This window comes from Crocodylus siamensis, chromosome 2 (genome assembly GCF_052110815.1).
Source record: "Crocodylus siamensis isolate JL-2025a chromosome 2, ASM5211081v1, whole genome shotgun sequence".
Taxonomy (NCBI): domain Eukaryota; kingdom Metazoa; phylum Chordata; order Crocodylia; family Crocodylidae; genus Crocodylus; species Crocodylus siamensis.
In genome coordinates, this window is record NC_143396.1 from 69652071 (window position 1) to 69670375 (window position 18305).

The following is an 18305-nucleotide window of genomic DNA, read 5'->3' on the forward strand; positions in this document are numbered from 1 at the left end:
CTGAGCTATAACCACAGAAAAAATTAACCAGGTACAAGTTCACTATGGTTGCTATGTAAGTGCTGCTCAGGCAGATCAAGACTTGCTGAGAACAAGACTTTTGCCAAACAAAAACTTCCAGATGGGCATGGGCAGTTAACATATCATGCTTATCATAATCTGAATGATTTCCATTGAGTTTAGGATCATGGCAACAACAGAACGATCAAAAGCTGGAGCCGGGCACTGCTACCAACCCCCACCCCCAAAAGAAATGAAGATAAAAGCAATTACCCCTCTCACAAAAAGCCCATCTACCACAGTGTAGCATAAACATGTCACTGTGACTTATACTGAAAACACAAATGCTATCGTGATAAACTAAGTATTGCAATGTGACAATGATGTATTATCCCATTCTTTGCCCGAGTGGGAGAAGGTGAAGAGGAAGCTGGAAACAGAGAAAAGCAGGAGAGAGAGAGAAAGAAAAAGAGATGATTGGTCAAATCCTCAGCTCACTGAAATAGGCATAGACCCCTTCAAGTCAAAGCTACACAAATTCACACCAACTCTGTGTTTGGCTGGATATTAATCCTAGAAAATTAAGGTCATAGTCACTGATCCAGCAGGAGACATGATTGGTAGTAAGAGAGTAATAATTGGGTAAGAGAGTATTGTAAAGGAAAGAGGGATTGAAAGTTGCGATTCTGCTGTTATTGTATCAGTTAGGCAGATGCATATAATTTAAACATATTCATTGCAATGTATCGGTTCCAATAGAACCTGAGGCTGTGGGATATTTTGCCTTACCTTTCTTTCTGTTTCCCCCGACTTCCGGTTTCTCTCTGATACAATGGTAGTACTCCAGCTACACAGAGACAATCCAAAAATCTGTAATGCAAATAGATTACAAAGCCTGAATTTATCAAAATGAATTTATTTTTTCTTGTCTGTATAATTTCTCATGTTTACAAAATATTGTAAGGCCTTCAATTGTATTTGGGCTGAAAACACTGGATGACAATTTTTTCCTGGAATATTATTTTGTTTTCTTTTTAACAGGGATACATGATGTGCTTCATAAATGCAGATCTTATTTAAAATCTAAATCTAGGTTAACTACTATAAAATATTATGGCTGCTCTTGGACTGACAAGGCATTACGTTGTAAAAGATCATTTTAATTCTTTCTGCTCAATGTGGCTATACTTTCAATACCAAATGTAATAATGACATTTTGAGGGTCCATGTTTATGCTCTCTCTGCTTTACATATTTTCTCAGCTCACTGTGAAAAAACGTGTTTTCCATATACTATCATTTAAGCTGAACCTGTATTCTGAAACTTTAGCTGTGTTCTTTTTGGCTTTAATAGTGTCAATAATAATGATTTTTCAATTGCAACTTAGCAATTCTGTTGATGTGTGAACCAGGAAAGATTCTAACTAATTCTCCCATACCTCCAAAAAGCCAATATAGTCAACAGTAGTAAACAACAAACAAACAAACAAAAGGTAATGCTAATTTTTCCTAAGAAAAGTTAGCAGGTATGATTCAAAATACATACAGAGAGCAGATCTTCTGAGTAAGTAGCATTTTTACATACTCTCCTTTCTGAACATAATCAATTTACACTGTTCAGAAGTTAACTGTAATGTGATTTTCTCTTTGAAATATTCAGCAGTTTTGGGGTACTTCCAGTCACAAAAATAGAGCATTAATAATTAAAAGTGCTGTATAGAATCAAGCTTTTCCCTATAGCACTAGCATCTGAAATAATGTTACATACTTTTCTCTCTCACTTTTTAAACCTGTTCAGTTTTGGTATTCAGTGCTGCCTAAAGAGGGTGAAAAAGAAGAGCATGTCATGCCTTTTAATTTTATATTATTTGCTTTCAGAACTTCTCTCCAAACATTAGTCCAAAGAATCCACCCATTTTTCTTTTATCTAGAAAATACTCTAATTTTCTATTATAATGAAATAGAATACCAATGGAATGAAAATCATCATCTTTATTTTAGTTACGTTAATGTATTTTAGGTACTTTGCTTTATTTCAATATATTTTAAGCATCCTGCCACAAAAAATGCACTGTGAATGACAGTTTTTCACTAGAACTTTATTTTTAATTGAAAAGGTTAAATCCAAAAGAAAAAAATGTCCATCTTTCACAATTTTTTCTAAGTGTGCCAGGGTAGATAGATCAGAGAATGAAAATAATGGGTAAAATCATAATCCAACACATAGGCAAACAACAGACAAGGACATTTTAGTGTTTTCTAGATTCTTTTTATAGGCAGAGGTTGAGAAATGTTGGAGGTATCATGTTTTCAATTTATGAGGAAGTGACAGTGTATATTAGGCTGGCTACTGATACTGAATAGCATTACTGTCTGAAAAAAAATAACTCACTTGAGGGTTTGTGTAGCCAGATGAAAACAGAATCGCGTAGGACAGTGTTATCTGGTGATAGTAGGGGCATGTCCAGACGAGCGTGAACATGTGCAGGGCCACAAACTGCACATGGAGAATGTGCAACTGTGCGCTGCATTGCAAATGCAGTCCAGTGCCACAATTTGATACCTGGATGTCCTGGTATTAAAAAAATCCAAACCACCGCAAAAAGTGGTGTGGTGTATGCAGTAGCAAGTGGCCAGGATCCGTGTGGCTGGATTGATGCCACTGCTGCCAGGGGTAGCTCCCCAAGACTCCAGGATCTCTACCCAGGACAATTTGGTGCACACCAGAGTGCATGTACAGGGGCGTGCCTTGGGGCACAAAACAGCGACACAATTATGTGCCACTGCTATTTGTGCCATAGCAAGTACGTCACTGCATGAGGGGATGCGCCCTAAGTGCTGTGGTGTTTTGGGTATATTCTGCCTTGTAGCTGTGTGTTAGTTTCAGGGGCCAATTGTGGGGATTCCTTGGGTATATAATTGCCTATAAATGCAGGGAACTAGATTCAGTGGCCCAAGAGGCCACTTCCAATCTTTTGTTCCTATAAATATAAAAGTAGTTAATGGAAATCCCAAAAGGAGTAGTGGAAAGCACAGTCTCACTCAAGAATGACCCAATATCTTGAGACATTGCCCAGGCTACAATACATGCCTGGGACAAGAGACAGAATATCATCATTCAGTTACTTTTCTATTGCGAAAGAAATTTTAAAATCTAAAATGGTTAAACTTCATTAATGTATTCTCTGAACTAAATATCTGAAAATGCTGAACACTTAAAAAAAACTGCTATTGATTACCTTAAAAAAGTTTAAGGAATAATGAAAAAATGTTAACTCTGTTCTATTGGTTGATGGCTGATATAGAAATAATTGATTTATCTATCAGTTGAGGACGTAAGATGTAACATAACAAGGGGGGCATAACTGAGGCATGAGGCAGGAAGGCACTGGAGTGCAGGGAGGGGCCTAGGCTCAGCAGGGGTTCACCCAGCTTCTGTTAGCTCCAGCAGAGCAGATCAGGTAAACCAGAGGTGGGATTCCCCTCTCAGCCTCACTCCACATACCCATGCTGTACACCAGCATTAACCCTTTCACAGCTGCCACTAATTTGAAGCTTTTATAGGCACAATTTATACATAAGTAGTGGCAGCTGTGAGAGGGTTAAACACAGCAGGGGGTGAGTGGGGCTCAGGTGGGAATTCCACCTCCACCTCCACTTTCCATAGGGGCCCTGTAGCCCTTGGGTGAGCCCCTGCTGTGGCAAGTAAAACTCAGCCTGCTCCCCACCCCTATTCTTCTGCTCTCAGGATAATCCTCTCCCTCCTCAGCCCCCCTCCATGCCCAGGGCGCAGAAATAACTAGCTACACCCCTGGATCTGTGTCTGTAAGTCTACTGTTAAAAGGAGGGGTTTTTTGGGTGTTTTTTCAGTTTGCTTCCTTTCCACTTACTGTTAATGGATTTGATGCTCATTTAAAAACTCCTCACATCTAGTTTAATAAGGTGTGAAAATTTCATAATCCTGTAGAGCTACTTAATGCTTTACTGCATGTCACTAACTAACATTACCAACCCTTACTTCACCTGCATAAACACATATTATTCATATGCATTTTTAAACTACCATGTGTGAACAAAAATTTAAATAAAACAATTTGACAATATCTGTTAGCTAACCAATATCTAGATTTCCTAAGCAACAGCCTTTGCACATTCATACGTCTGTGATCACAAGTTCTGCATCACAGGCTTTTGGAATCCACTTTGGGAGTTCTGACCCCAAGATAACAAAGAGGCTGGGAAGACAGGTAAGGATTACGAATGTGCAGAAGTTTCTCTCTAAGTATGCCAGGTTACTTTGCAGGTGAGCTTTCTTCTTTGAGTGATTTCTGCACATTACAGCTGCAGGAGTTTAAAAAGAATAACCTCCATGAGGGTGGGACAAAGAATTCAAACTGAATGAGGATCTCATAATTGCCAAAAATTGGCATCAATTGTATTTGCTAGGTCAGGCAAGTATTAGAAATAATGTCTCATTCTTCTAAAATAAGTCTTATTTGAAAGAAAAAGGTTGAAAGCACAAATATAAGTTCAAAACTCCGAGATGAGTCTATTTAAAGACATGTCATGGTAAACACACTTAGCACATCTACTTTGTCATAATAATTGTCAGATATAGGCCAATATGTTTAAACAATTTTTGAGCTTTGGCTGGAAGGTCCTCTAGACCCCAGCACCATATGCCCAAATTTCCTTTTAAGTGTGATAGATTTAAAATATGCAGGGAAAATGAATAGATTTGGTATATTAGGTATTCAGCCTAATTCCCCCTTAGAATACGAAAAAATCTTGGAGAAAGAGGAACAAGCTGGTGGCTAGAGACAGACAACAAATGCCAGAATTAGGGTTAGGACATCAATAGCACAATACTTTGCTGTACAGAATATATTATATGAAGAATTAAGGACTGCTTAGTTCTGTTTGTCATTTCTTTCTGGGCTGAAATCATGCATCTTCTTTGAAATATGAATACATCTTTTTCAACATATGGGATGAAATGTTCTGATAGCAGTTTGAATAGAAGTTCAAATTAATATCTCTTACCAAAGTATTCATCACAGAAACCAACACACTGTAATGGGAAATCAGGTCTCCCTTGCCATAACAAAACAACTACCTAAGCAACTACAGAGGCAACATAGAGCATAAACTGAGTTCATAAACTCAGTTACGAGAACATGAAGCAAAGCTACTGATCTATGCACAAAAGGATGGGGAGCTGAAATGGTAGTCAGCTTTAGCTTAGTAGATGAGCAGTGGAGGAGCATCCCAGTTCACTATCTTTCAAGTTACTTGGGGAATCTCCTCCAGTTTAACAAGATATGCAGAACATAGTGCTAAATGCTATTAATAAGGAGTCCTAGCACTTAAGAAACCTCCTTTGGTGGACACTTTTACTTTAAACTTAAGAGAACCAGAGACTAACAAGCAGCATCAGTTTCAGAGCTAAAATAACTTCTACCTTTGCTCAAATTGCACTCCAAAATAAAAAAAATGACATTGACCTTGGTTCTTGCTCATCTCTGGAGCAAAACCAGGAACAAGATGCATCATTGACTGGAAGTGATCTACATAGAGTGATTCCCCCCCCCCCCGCCTTTCAGAATAGACAGAGCAAGATTGACAAAACACTCTTGCTATTGAAGGGTAATTTTACTTGAAGTCAAGCCTTCACCTTTCTCTGATGGGTAACACATAGGAGCAATCCGATGATGCACACTGCATGTCCAGAAGCTATAAATATTCTGGCTCACCTTGCTTTATCAAGCTCTACTTTGGCAGTTAACTCAATACATGGACATGTTGTCATTCATCAGAATGTAGTCTGGTTTGGATGGAATTATAAGGAGAAAACCTAGTAGGCCAGGCAATTAGAAACAAATTTGGAGACTCAGAAGTTTAACTTCATCTCCTGCAGAGTTAGTAGATCTTGAATAGGGTAGATTATCTTCATCCACCAACAGAGTTTAGAAATGCAGAAAGCCAAGGGCATAAGAAATGTTCTCACATTAGCATGTTGTTCTTTAGCTTTCCTAATAAAAATAGGACATTCTTGCTAAGCTTGACCTTCAGTAACCATTATTCAAAGAGAGTGAAATGCTAATATCAACCCTGACAGATTTGGGCACCTTAGCCACTTTGGAAAGCACCTGATGCCAACTTCGGGATTCAGTTAAATGGGAAGTATCTTGGCATTGGGCATATGAACAAATGCTGGACAGATAGACAATTTAATGGGAAAACATTTTTGGTAGCTGATTAAGTCATGCTCTTGACATCAGCCTTAGTTAGTCCAAATGGATTTGAAGTCATTAGTTCCAGAATCTCTTAAGTAATTAGTTCTACAGAGGTAATTCTGGAGTGATCTCAGGTATGAACAGCCAAAGACTGCAGTATTGCTTATGCTAAGTATGAGATTAATTATGTCAAACTATGTCAATCTGAATGAATGTTATGGACCTCAGACCCCTGGATCCCATAAGTTTGTAAGTGAAAAAAAAATTAACACTTGTTCATTACTTTTCTTATTAAGAACAAAGTCATTTTTCTTGAATATTTATTCCCTCTTCTCTAGGGCTAAGTACAGACATTCGAAAAGCTCAAGCCTGAATTGATTCAGTCTTTGCAGGTTAATCTAATCTGCATAGATTGAATTGACAAGCAAGTAAATAGACATTCACTTTTGATTCTGGAAATGAAGCCACATGCCTCCAGTGGCTCAGGCTAGAAGCCAGGGGGCTCTAAAGTGAACCCTCCCTTCACTTCTGCAGTAGCCAGAAAGCTGAAATGAAGCTGACCTGGGGGAAGGGGTGGAGGTGTGCCCAGGCTCTGGCAGCCTAAGCATGATGGTGGAGGAGACCCTCCCATCCTGGCCTTCAGGAACTCCAGCCTGAAGGAGGAAGCAGCTCAGTGATGGGGGGGAATGTCCCTGAGCAGCAGGGGGAGTGGCCAACCAGTGGCCAGTGTAGCACCTCAGGTGAAGTGGGGGGGAATGAGGGAGATTAAACCCCCCTGCTTCCCCTTTCCCACTGGCATGGAACCCCAGCTGGGGTCTGCCCTTGCTTGTGGCTCAGCATGGCCCAGGACCCCCAGCCCCGCCTCATCCGGGGGTGATCCCACTGCATGCTCCCAGCCACTGGTGTAGGGGTTTCACTTGGGGCAGCCCAGAAGCAAAGGCTAGACTGGGCAGAGGGAGGGGAATGAAACCCAGGTGGGGACATGCACAGAACAGAACACAGAGAGATTGTGGTGGTGGTAATGGTGGCTCCAATCTGCATGTGAACCCTGCCGAGCAGAGGGACCCAGGCAGGGTGGGGAGCAGGAGGAGGGAAGGGGCTTGAGTTTGTCTCTGTGTTAGCCTGGGGCAGAGTCAAGCTAAGTTGAGCATGCAGCTGGGGGAGCAGCTCCTGCCTGGCTTCCCCTTCTACGCATTTGAGAGTGGCACCTGGGCTGGCCCAGCTCCAGCCCCTGCAGTGGCGTGCAGTGTGCAGGCTTGACCTAGCAGTGCCTAGAGCTGGACAAGAGCACTAAGAAGCTGGGTGGCATGATGGTGGAGGCTGAGCCAGGCCAGGTGCAGGACTTCTTCACAGGCTCCAAGGCAGATGGGTGCAAGGGCTCCCTGTGCAGTGAGGAGCTGGCTGTGCCTGCCACTGCCATGTGGTACTTGAATGGTCTCAGCCCCAAGTGCTTCCACCTTCCATCCCCTGGGCCACCAAGCAGTGAGCTGGGCATGCCCTGCTCAATTTTGCCCTACACAGCACAGTCCTGTGTACCAGGCAACAGGCACAGGGCGATACCCCTACATCTTCCCCTCTACCACTGCCATCACCAGTGCCTGCTCTGGTTGTATTGGTAGGTGATGCCTGTGCCTCTCAACTGTGGTCAGCCACTGGGCGGGCAGACGGTGGCAGCAGGTGCTGGGGCTGGCCCGGGCGCTGCTCTCCAGCAGGCATAAAAGGCTGATGGGCAAGAACTGCTCCCCCTGCTACATGCTCCATTCAGCTCAGGCTAGCATGGAGACACACTCAAGCCCTTCCCTGCCATAGCAGAGTGGGATCACCCCATGGCTGGGAGGGGAGCTCTGGGGGTCCCAGGTCATGCTGATCTGCAAGCAGGGGGAAAAAGCCATGAAGATCCCAGCTGGGGTTCAGTAGGAGAGTGGAGGCAGGGGGGTTTAATACCCTCTGCCTGAACCAGCTGTCCCATGCCTCTACCTCCTCCACTTCATCTGGGAAAGGTCTGGCAGAGTTGCTCTGCCCGCACCAAGCAGACCAGGCTGTGTGCCCAGCTGGGTTTCCCACCCCAATCCCCTTGTCAGTCAGCCCTCACTGTTCTGGCTAGACAGCAGAGGGGCAGGGCCAACCCTGCTCTGCTTGACCAGAAAGAACAGCCCAGCCCAGGGCTGCAAAGCATCCTGGGATGCTGGGGGACTCTGATGTAACTTGACCCAGGACAGGTTCTGGGACAGAAATTCTATAAACCGGTTTTCACCTAAATCAACTGATTTAAGTCTGATACCATGGGTGATTGGTGACGCCTTAGTCGGGGTGGGGGACACATGCCCCCCAGTGACCAGTCAGTGACTGAGGGGGTCCCCCCATGGCTGATCCTGCCAACCGGGGCCAGGGGGGAGCCCTTCACAGCTGATCTCACTGACCAGGGGGAGAGGGTCCCCCCTGCAGCTGATCACGGCAGCCAATTGCTGCAGCTGCTTCCGGGAGTGTCTGCGGCCACTTCTGGGAGTGCAACGGCACTCCACTCCCTGGCCAGTGCTTGCAGGGGAGGCACCGGCACTCCCGCCTGCCCCCCCTGCCCATCATCTAAGCAACGAGCATGGCCAGTCAGGGGGTGCACCCCATGCACCCTCTACACATCGCCACTGTCTGATACAACTTTCAACCAGGTTAATCTTAAACTAGTTTTGACATTTTTAAACTGGCTTATATGCACTGAACTTCCATTCTGTTACATGTTTACACCAGTTTCTGATCACTTAAACTAGTTTATATGTAACTTCTGTCCCTAGCCTAGAAGCGCGCTTGAAACTGCACTTTGTCATGCTAGTGCCTAATCTTTCGGTTCTTGTTCTGGAACTCAGTGTTCTGTACCAGCTCATTACTTCGCTTCTTCACCAACAAAACTGCATTTTTATGGAAAAATCTATGATCAGCATCTACACAAATACTTTCTTTTAAAACCTTGTCACAATCAAATGAAATAATATAGCTGTATATTACTAATAAAGAGCTACCACCTTCTACAGTAAGTGCTCCTAATTTTGATTTCATTGCAATTGGAGTATACCTATATGATCTCCACGGAGCCTTCCATGCTGCTAATTCACTTTCTTATTAACAATAGGGCACACCCACTAGAGCTACAGCTAGCCAGTGCATTAACAATGGTTCTGGAATAGAGCATGGGAAAATACAATATTTTACCAGTAAAAAATATCATTAGTTTGAAATTCCGCACTTAAGCTTCTAATGAGTGAAAATGTTTTTTGTGGCAGGTTGTCTATGGTGTTCCTCTTCACTGAACATACTGTTTTTAAATATTATTTTCATTTTCAGCAGGTAGAACCTGCTGAGATGCAACCTCCCATTTACAGGATGTCAGTGATCTGTCATACATACTTAAAATAATTGGTATCATAGGAGAAGGCAACATTAAAGAACAGTCCTTCTTGCGATATAATCTGCACACGTTCAAGATGTATGTGAGAATCCAGGCACTACACCTTTCTCTTCTCAGACTGAACCTGTCAGTATTTAAACTGTTTGGAAGTAAGAAATTTCATGCTGTAATTACTAGTCTTAGTGATTCAAAATCCAGAGAATCTTCTTCAATTAAATATTCACCTACATTTTCTAAACATCATAATACTTCCGCCCATACAAAGACCCATGCCAAAAGCAAACAAAAATGCAAACGAACCACCTTTTCTCTATTAAATACTGATTTGTATTCACACTAGCAGGAGGAAAAAGGTAAGAATACTTAGCAATGAAAACTGAGTAAAAAAGCACGTTTAAAAACAGGCTGCAATATTTTATTGCTTAAATTAATGTGAGCCAGGAGCAGGTTCCTTGCCACGCTTTTAGAGGCATTTCAACAAAGCTCTAAATAAGCTAAAACAAACAATACACCTCATCTTTTTGACCTAGATTACTGCTTAAACAGAGGTATGTATTCTTTATTTACATGAAATACAATTAGGTCTGCTGCTGACAGAACTGTGAAAAATGCACCTGCTCAAGGGAGGCTGTGCATCTAAAAAATATAAATATATTTTTAAAAAAGGTGAAGGATGATTTTTTGTGTGGAGACAATATTCACTGTGGGAATGTAAATACCATTCACAATTTTAAATTGGTTTGGGACTAAGGGTATCATTACTGGTGCAGTTGCTTGAAACACTTATTCAAAAGGGGTTTCTCAACCCTCCCTCCCTGCTCCCGTTGATCCCATGTTTAGATTCATGCTGGACATTTGTATGTAACTAAGCAGTATATCTGCATTGAATGACATAATAAAGAGCCTTTTTGTGCATATTTCTACTGTAGATTGCCTCTGAATGCTGAACAAGCTAAATTTTGGCAGTTCTGAGAGAAAACCAAATATCTCTGAACACCAGATGTTAAGGAATGTTTGTATTTGGATCTGAACTGTCTGCATAGTCAAATTATTTGAAGCTTTTAAAGGAACAGTGGCTTATTTTGTGCAAAGGTTCTTGGTGAATCAAGGAATTATTATTTTAAACACTCAAGTTTTCAGGATCAAATTGTGAAAACATCAAAATCAGCTTTAACTGCATGGGAATGCTGCAAAGGAAGATTCAGCGAGTTAATACGCTGAGTGCTCGCCATCCATGGTCATATTCTAAGAGTAGAGGATTCTTGTTTGAGTGGTCTTTGTCCACTGATTCCCATTTGCTGTCTTTAATAAGTCTGAGTGAGGACTAGCACATAATTTTCCATAGGTCAATCAAGAGACATTTTTGCATAAACATGCCAAACATCCCTTTTCCTGCAGCTGCATCCCATCCCCCCAAATACCTCTTGATAGCTTTTGTCGTACATTCCAACAGGAAAAAAAGCCTGTGATAGATTAAAATCTGGTTGGAAAAATTGTGCAAATACAATTTTTCTGCCACTGATTCTTAACATGCACTAAAGCTGTGGGGGCCAACCTTTTTGCCAGGCTTGCCAAAATGAGCACTGCACCCTACCTGACTCCAGTCCTTTTCCTATGTTGCTCTGATTTCTGCTTGGAGCCCTGCTTACTCTGCTTCTCCTTCCTACCACGTGTGCCTTCTCTGATTTGTTACTTTGCTTTCTATTTCCTGCCCTGTTTGTTGCTGTGCTGCCTGTTCCCTCCTGATCAGCCACGTGCCATACACAGAGACTGCACATGCCACTTACAGCACTTGTGCTGAAGACTGGCCACCCCAGTGCAAAAACAGTAGTTGGATCAGAGTTTGCTTTGCTATTTAAAACAGGGGTGTCAAATGTACAGCCCACAGGCTGGATCTGGCCCATGGTGCTGTACCATCTGGCCCACTGGTCTCCTTGAAGGTCTGACAGTTATGGGGTAGGGTCAGTGGAGATGAGGCCTGGCACCAAAATGCAGGGTGTGAACTACCAGTGGGGACATGTTTTAGTGTTTAGTGCTGGGGGGGAAGATGGGGGAAGCAACAGTTGTGTTAACCCCACATTTTCTTGACACTGCTCACTCTGCTACCACCACAGCTTGTCCTGTTGCTGGAGGTAGGTCTGGATCTGGCCAATGAGGAGTCCCAAGGTCCAGATCTGCCCCAAGGAGCTAAATCAGTTTGACACCCCGATTTAAAACACACATTTCTTTTCAAAGCAGTTTTGGATGATCAGAGTCTTAATTCCTAGTATAGCATGCACAGCCCTGGAAGGTGCAAATTTGCAGAACTGCATGGAAAGGTCCCTATAAAACCTGCCAAGAAACAAAACACATTCATAAACTATAAAGGTTTTCAAAGACAATGATAATGTATAACTATTTCAGTTATTAAAAAAACCAGCCCCCCTCAACTCTTGGTATCTTCTTACTCTCCCTGGTCTTTAGCATCTTACTGAGAGAAGCATAGATTTTCAAAAGTATGTATTTTTGTGTATCTTACTTATATACACTAATTTCACATTTGCATCTCCAAATCAAGATACTTGCATATACAAATAGTTAATGAGATACCTCATTGCTGCTTCAGAGTGCAAAATTCAGGCAAAAAACAAGCAAGGGCCTTTCTGTATGTGCTGGGCTCTTATCTTTTTTTTATTTTACAAAAACTAAAATGAAGTATAATACAGCCTAATACTTGGCACAATGTAAAACCCCACTATAAACCCTGAGTACTTCATTCAAATGTAATGAAAACTGGTTGGTTTTGTCTTTCAATTCTCACAGCAAGTGATAATGAAGGACAACTACTAAATCAGAGTTGATCATGTGGGAACCCACTAAGATATAGTAACAGTAGGGTTCTCTGTGAAAACTGCAATTGCCCCTCCAACAATTTGAGAACAGCAAAACCCTCAAAAATTTAAGATGAATTACACAGGATGGGCTGTATTTCTCTTAATTCTCTTTAACAATTGCCAGCTGTGAGCCTTCACTAAAACCATGTGCAAACTGAGGCAAAGTTTTAGTTAGTTTGCAGATATTCAAGTCAAATCATGTATCAGATCTCATTCACCTAAAACTAAAGATTATCACCATAGGCTAAACCACTATGTGGTTTTAGATGCACTGTTCTTTGCTCCTCTTTTTGAAGTTGTTTCAGAAAGGTGTGAAACAGTGAGAATGAGAAAAGAGAGGCTAAGTCTTAAAAGGTTTTGATGGTTTGCTCTTCAATATCCGTGACTGGATTAACTGAAAGAAACCAAATGAAATGTTTAAAAAGCTTATGCTGATCAGCAAACATATGCCTCAGGCTAATACTTAGAGATATTGAGGGGATGTAAATTTTGTCTCTCTCTTGTTTTGGAAGAATTGAACATAGCAATGAAAGGGTGGTATGCCTAAAAATCCAATAAATGTTTTGTTGGAAATCAGTTCCTTAGACAAGTATGATGACTGATATATGCTGGTGGGATATAATTGCCCTTGTCAACCTTGAACACACAGTGACTAAATACTAGGAAGATAAAATCAATAATACACCAACTGCGCACGTAACTACAATGTTTCTACATTCACACGGAGGAAACAAAAATCAATTTATTGTTTGAAAACCTACAGTCTTTTCAGAATTGTCTGTCTACTGATCTATTAATACTATTGATTACACTGAACTTAACTTAAGAAGTATCAAGACTTGTCACTTTCAAAATCGTCAGTCATGGGTTATAGTTGAAAGATTTCATTTTATTCTATGGGATATATACTACCCATTGATATACATAGGAGCTCTGTATGAAGGTCAATGCTCGAAGAAGAGGGAAAAAACCACCACACACTCTGTTATACACAGAATCTTCCTTTCTAAGAACTCTGACAAGATGGACATGAAATATAATTGCAATTAGAAATGTGCTGAGCTACTAGAAAAATACATCTGGATACTAAGTCATGAGGAATACCTGCTGATTCCTAGGTAGTGTGGGTACTTAACTTACCTGCATGCTGTGCATCTAGTTACTGTTTGTATTTCACAGGAGAGATCCATTACCCTTATCAATAGTGGCCATCCAATTATAAACAGAGTATGTTATTTTAACTATCATAATATATAAGGTAGGAGAGCTGCAAAATCATGAAGATAATATATCATAATTACAGCAGACTGATACCAGGTTATGTGTCTGTGTGATTCATCAAACCAGCAACATATTACATCCAAAAATCAACATCAGCTCTTCAGCTAGGCAGAATGGGGTTTTTTACGTTTCTCATATGGATTACTATGACAGAAACACCACTGTTCACCTATCATACTGAACATCAAAGTACTAATGCTTCTGCTTCTGAATTATGATTTTTAGTGGCAGGATTTTTATTCCCATAATGGCAGGTATGTACTTTTCTTTTTACCCTGGAGGACTTCTTGTTGTTATGAGTGAAATGCCAATAGTATAGTAGACCAAAATGTGGTGTTTGTCTCAGTGGAAAACTTGCATCTATTTTGAAAAAGTTTGTTCCTAGGGTAGATCTAATTTATGTGCCTTTATTGGTCTAGAGTTGTTTTAAGACATTCATATGTTTCCTGTAAACGAAAACAAAACCCGATTAACTTTTTTCAATATAGACTCAACTAATACAGGCAAGACTCAACTCGTTCAGCTGGAATGTGGGAAAACGTTAATGATGTTTCAAAGGATTTTTAGATAAGGTCCCTTATTGTTATGTGCACATTATAGAATTGTAAACTTAATACAGGTATCTGTGCACTATGGCATATGGAACATATATATTACTAACAAAACAATTACAGTCAATGGGGTGATCTGCTATACTTGATCAAAATAACCCCTCCACACGATGTGGAAGTAGTGTATAGTGACTGGTAAGCATAGTAAAATCCCACCAAAATATGAGGGGTATTTTATTTTTACTGAAAAGCTTGTATTTTTGTTGGTTTGTTATTTTTAGTTCCATTAGAAGGAGTCAACAAGAAATAAGCCTTACTATTTTCTTTTAGAACATTACATAAAAATACAAACGCACAAATAATAGATATATTATTTTTATTATGAATCATAATTTACTAGCTGAAAGATCAAACCATCATACACACTATTGGTTTGATCCTCCACTATTAAAGTCAATGGGATATATGCTACTGGCATCAATGGGCACAGAGGTAGGTCCTATGTTTGTAGTTCTAACTATCTGTACAGTGTTGACAGTGTAGTCATTATGGCAAAATAGAAAAAAAAAGAAAAATATTCCAGTTTCAAAGTGTACACACTCACAGATGTAGCAAAGACAGGCCACACTGGGAAATCCAGAAGTGGAAAAAGCTTGATTTTATAATTTGTGTTTTCCCCATTTCTTTTTATTCTTGCATTTAGCATTAAAGGAATCTTAAAAAGTCCATGTTCATTATTTATTTGCCCATAGTTATCCTGATGAGTTTAAAGGGCGGGGAGGGGGAGGACTTTTGGGTTGTAACTAAAATCCTTGATTACAGATGGGTACACTTTGATCCACTAAAGCAGGCCATATCTGAACTTTGGAGTTCCTTGCAGGCTGGATCTGGATCTGGCGGCAGCAGTGAGACTACTGGGAGACAGGGTGAGTGGAGGGGGAGCTGCAGGGCTTAACACAGTTGCTGCCTGGTCTCACTACCTACATGCATCCCCAGATGCCAACAGTGGATCCCATCACTGCTTTTACTCTTGCCCCCCAAATTCCCAGGCACTCCGAGAGACCCACAGGCCAGACTACACGGTTATGTGAGACATACGTTTGACATCCCTCCAAAAATGAGCTAGTTAGTGAAATAAATAGGACTTTAGGGGAATAACTTGTAAGGAAGAACTCCACACTGAATGGGTTGAATAACCATGGTGGGTGTCATCCAAAGTAGATAGACTGTGATAAATGCAAAAAGAAAGAAAAAAAGGCTGATCTTCAAGAATGATTTATCTTGACAGTGAGAGAGTGCAGGCCTTAAGTGAGACATATCAAATCCAAGCTGAGTTAGACCTTGCAAAGGATGATAAATAGCAAAAGATTCTTTAGTCATAGAAATAAAAGAGAATATGAAAAAGAAAACTGGAGTTATATGAAATGCAGATTGAGGTAAGTGAAAATTCTTCATAACAATAAGTAATTCTGTTTTCAAAGAGGGTGATGTTGCTGAACCTACATGAAAAGACAGGGTAGTTAATGAGCATGATGGTATGGAAATTACCACAATCAAGGTAGAAAAGTTTAGTGTATTCAAGTCATTCCATCCCAGAATTCTGAAAGAAATGACATGAAATAGCACGTCTGGTAGAAAAAGCTTTAAGGTACCTGTTGAGTTAGGTATGTGGTACCATATGATTTGGGGACTTGCAAATAATGTACCTCTTTTCAAGAATGCGGGGAAAAAAGTTTTTATAACTAAAGAACTGTTAGTTTTACATCACCAATATGCAAAACTTCAGTACAAATTTTGAAGGAAAGAATAATTAAAGACACGGAGATAAAATGGAAATATGCAACACGGGTTTAACCAAGATAGATTGGGCCAGACTAACTTAACATCTTTCTTTGATATATTAACTGATTTTAGAGACAAAGGAAACGTGGCAAATCTCATCCTTTTGGACTTCAGTGAAACATTTCATGTGATGCTCCGAGGAAAATATTAAGCTGGAAATGCACTATCCTGTGGTGCATAAATATCCAGCCAATCTGACAGAATGCTCGACTGAATTTTTGGATACTTCTGAAAAATTAGTTATTACACCCTATCAGTCTACAGGGGTCACTCCAGTAGGAAAGGAAGCTTTTGGTGTCTTTTAAATATAAACTACAGAATGTAAGATTCATAGTTATTTTCTAATTTCTAAAAGTATATACTTTTCTAACATACTACAGGGTGTCCTGGATTCCTTTAGTTAAGGCCAAACATCACAAACCACAGAAGATAAGTTCTTGGTATCTGTCAAGCAATGAATGAAAGCACTTTATAACACCAGAAAGACAAAGGCAGAGAGACCTTATAAATATATAATATGGCCTATCTCTTACAAATAAATGGGGAAGTTATCCTAGAAATGATTTAGCCTCCTAAAGCAGTTTTCTTGGTGGTATTCATAGATTGTAAAGGGCTGGAAGGGACCTTGTAAGATCATTGGATCCAGCCCCCCCATACTAGGCAGAAAAGACAACTGGGGTTGGGTGACCCCAGTGAGGTGACTGTCCAGTCACCTCTTGAAGATTCCCAGGGTAGGTGATTGGACCACCTCTGGAGGGAGTTTATTTCACAGTCTGGACTCCCTGCCTGCAAAGACTTTTTTCCTAGTGTTAAGCCTGAAATAGTCTTCCAGTAGTTTGAGGCCAATACTCCTGGTTTTCCCCAAGGGTGGCCTCATGAAGAGTTGTTTGCCAAGCCCTTGATGTACTCCCCTGATATAGTGGTAAGCTGCTACCAAGTCCCCTCTCAGTCTTCTCTTTTTTAGGCTGAAGAGGCCCAAGTCCCTCAGCCTTTCCTTGAATGGCTTGCCTTGCAAGTCTCTGATTATACAGGTGGCTCTTCTCTGGATTCTCTCAAGCTTTTCCACATCCCAGTACTCCAGCTATGGTCTCACCAGTGCTGAGTAAAGAAGAAGAATAATCACTTTCTTGGTTTTGCTTGAGATGCATCGGTTGATGCATGGCAGAGTATTGTTTGCCCTGCTGGCTACAGTTTTGCACTGATGGCTCATGTTCATCCTATTATTACTCCTAGGCCTCTTTCAGTCATGGTGCTAGTCAAATAGTGCCAGCAAGCCTGTAAGTATGTTGGGGATTGTTCATCCCCAGATGAAGCACTTTACGTTTTTCAATGTTGAACTTCATCTGGTTCTGATCTGCCCAACTTGACAGCCTGTCTATGTCTGCCTGGATCTGCAGCCTATCTTCAAGCAGGATGATGCTCTCCCATAACTTGGTGTTGTCTATGAACTTGGCCAGTGATCTCTTCACCCCCACATCCAAATCATTGATAAAGATGTTGAAGAGCACTGGACCAAGCACGGACCCCTGAGGGACACCACTGGCCATTTCTCACCAGGACAGCACAGATCCATTCATTAGAAATCTCTGGGTCCTACCCTGCAGTCAGCTTCCTACCTGCCTAACTGTTGAGCAGTTAAGCCCACAATCCTCCAATTTTCCCATGAGAGCATCATGGGATACCAGATCAAAGGCATTTTGGAAGTCTAGATATGTTGACCTACTCACACCTACAATGTTGACCTACTCACTCTTATCCACATGGTAAGTTACCCGGTTGTAGAAGGAGATGAGATTGGTAAGGCAAGACATGCCTGCAATGAAGCCATGCTGGCTGTCATTCAGAATTCTACCTTCTGCAAGCTTATCGCACATAGACTCCTTGATGAATTTTTCCAGGATTTTCCCTGGGATAGAAGTTAGGCTAATTGGTCTATAGTTGCCCAGGTTCTCTCTCCTGCGCTTCTTGAAGATGGGCACAACATTGGCCCTCTTCCAGTCTTCCAGGACCTCCCCAGAGCACCATATGGTTTGGAAGAGTTTTGCCAGAGGTCCCACAATAACTTTGGCCAGCTCCTTCAGCACTCTTGGGTGAAGTTCATCTGGTCCTGCTGACTTATGTCT

The 18305-nt window shown here is 41.1% G+C and overlaps 1 protein-coding gene across 6 annotated transcripts in view; it reads right to left on the reverse strand.

Moving 5' to 3' along the window:
* The window catches only part of TENM3 (teneurin transmembrane protein 3), a 2356642-nt gene that overhangs the window by 666132 nt on the left and 1672205 nt on the right, over positions 1 to 18305 (reverse strand). For all 6 annotated transcript variants that reach the window (XM_090036139.1, XM_090036135.1, XM_090036141.1 and 3 more), the window contains exon 9: positions 790 to 870. The gene's annotated coding sequence lies outside the window, so the exon portion shown is untranslated. The remainder of the gene's footprint in view (positions 1 to 789; positions 871 to 18305) is intronic.